Below are 2,438 nucleotides of genomic sequence, written 5' to 3'. Positions count from 1 at the left end.
CCCTTAACCTAACCCACGTTGTCCCTTAACCTAACCCACGTTGTCCCTTAACCTAACCCACGTTGTCCCTTAACCTAACCCACGTTGTCCCTTAACCTAACCCACGTTGTCCCTTAACCTAACCCACGTTGTCCCTTAACCTAACCCACGTTGTCCCTTAACCTAACCCACGTTGTCCCTTAACCTAACCCACGTTGTCCCTTAACCTAACCCACGTTGTCCCTTAACCTAACCCACGTTGTCCCTTAACCTAACCCACGTTGTCCCTTAACCTAACCCACGTTGTCCCTTAACCTAACCCACGTTGTCCCTTAACCTAACCCACGTTGTCCCTTAACCTAACCCACGTTGTCCCTTTGCCTAACATAGTTCACTGCTCGGAATCTCTGGTGTCGTTGTTATCCTCATGTAGATGTCTTGCGAGTGTTGCTTACTTTCCACATATTCCCGCTATCCACTGTCAATTGTACTGCAATAGGACTATATCGCCCCCCCCCCCCCCCTCTGCCCCTCTCTTTGTGTCTCCGTCCTCTCAAGCTGGTCGGTCTGGCGTTTGAGTGTTAAATGAGCCTCGCAGCTGTTCAGTTGCGTTCAGATGTCGACGCCCTCAGTGTACGTCGTGGTATGGTCTGTGTCCATTGTCCGCTGATGTCGTACGCGTAACCCACACGCTGTACCGATCATCGGTAGTTACGTACAGAGTGAAGTAGTGTGATACGTGTGACCGTACGCTGGCTGTGCCCAACGGTGTCGAATCTCAATTTCCATATGTTGTGCTCGATGCTACTTGTCTCGTCTCCCAATAACAGCTAGGTTGCACTGTGGTACGCCGTAGAGGCGTGTGGGAGGAACGTACGAACGCATTGTATGTCACCCTGGGTCGCTGGGGGTGGTGGTGCGGTGAGTCAGGTCAGGTCAGCGTGAGCCGTGTGATGTAGTGACGCGTGTATTCCGACTTTGTCGTATTGCCTCACACAAAGTGCTACCCTGGTGGACCGCGTTCCATATCTGGGACATGCCGCAGATGCCGGTTGACAGTGGATCGCGGAAGGGACATCGCATACGTGCGCGGGCCACCTTCCACGTGTTCTCTTCTGCACATGTCGCAGTGTGTATGTGGTCTGATGTAGCGTGTCGTGACACATGACATCCTGGCATGCAAGAATTGTTGAATTCGCAAATGTAGGTGGACATCTACGTTTACTGCCCAAGATACGCAAATGAACTGGAAATCCGTTGTTGAGCGGTTGTTCACGCTGGAGGTGAATCTGTGATGGCGACGATCGGTACAGCTATTAACCGGTTGTTTCAGCGGTACCCGCCACATCCACACACGTGACTAGGCCCATGTGGGTATGAAGCGATACGCGGCGGTGGCTTGGTGGGACTGTTCCCGGCCGGTGAAGGGGGGCCGCCCGGCGTGTTGGCCGCGCGCTGCGTGGGCGCACGCGCAACAGGCGGCTGGTGGGGGGCGCCGAGTGGCAGGAGCGCCAGCCGACGGGCTCGGCAGGCGGCGCAGCTACGCTGCGGCGCACCCTGCACGCGGCGCCTGGCGGCCAAAGTTGGTTCAGCCGAGCCCGGTGCGAAGCGCGGTGGACATCTGCAGTGTGCTGGTCTGATTGAGGACTGTGTGCGTTGAGGATGCGCCGCCGCCTGGCACTCGGCGCCGCGACGCCGTCTGCTGCTCGGTCGCCCCAGCGGTTCTCGCAGGTGGTTTGTATCGCAGTTGTGCGGACGTGTTGGCGCGTGCGCTGTGCTGGGAGAGTTCGCTTCTGCACCCAAGTGGGGCTTTGCCCTTGTGTGGCGCTGGCGTTGGAGCTGCCGGTCACCATAGGTGGCGCGTGTTGTCTCCCGCCGGCAATGCCACGACAGCACGCTCCCGGGCCTCTGTCGGCAGCGGCAAGCTCAGTTGGGAGCAAGGGTGTTCGCACTAAAACCGTCTACTCGCCTAACTCCGGGCGATTGCGCCTCTCTCGAAACCGACCAAGTACCTAGGACGGCGCTGCGCGCCGCCGGGACCTGAGAGGGTTTCGAGGTGTATCGTGCAGGGGAGCTCGGCCTCCTCCTGTTTGCAGAATAATTGAGCGGACGCTTGCGTGTTCGCGCGGGCCCCCGGGACACACTCCCGGGCGGCCGGCTGCTCAGCTCTAGTTGACGCAGCTCCCTGGTTGATCCTGCCAGTAGTCATATGCTTGTCTCAAAGATTAAGCCATGCATGTCTCAGTACAAGCCGCATTAAGGTGAAACCGCGAATGGCTCATTAAATCAGTTATGGTTCCTTAGATCGTACCCACGTTACTTGGATAACTGTGGTAATTCTAGAGCTAATACATGCAAACAGAGTCCCGACCAGAGATGGAAGGGACGCTTTTATTAGATCAAAACCAATCGGATTGGCTTGTCTGGTCCGTTTGCCTTGGTGACTCTGAATAACTTTG

The 2,438-nt window shown here is 56.7% G+C and overlaps 1 non-coding gene across 1 annotated transcript in view; it reads left to right on the top strand.

The window, feature by feature from the left end:
- The first annotated feature begins 2,161 nt into the window (after nt 1-2,161).
- LOC126313792 (small subunit ribosomal RNA) overlaps nt 2,162-2,438 on the top strand; it is a 1,893-nt gene continuing 1,616 nt past the window's right edge. Inside the window, exon 1 of the ribosomal RNA XR_007555407.1 lies at nt 2,162-2,438. This exon is cut by the window's right edge and continues 1,616 nt beyond it. This is a non-coding gene — a ribosomal RNA (small subunit ribosomal RNA).

This window comes from Schistocerca gregaria, unplaced genomic scaffold, assembly GCF_023897955.1.
Source record: "Schistocerca gregaria isolate iqSchGreg1 unplaced genomic scaffold, iqSchGreg1.2 ptg000500l, whole genome shotgun sequence".
Lineage (NCBI taxonomy): Eukaryota > Metazoa > Arthropoda > Insecta > Orthoptera > Acrididae > Schistocerca > Schistocerca gregaria.
The sequence above is the reverse complement of the archived record's forward strand: the minus strand, read 5'-3'. Positions and strand labels throughout refer to the sequence as shown.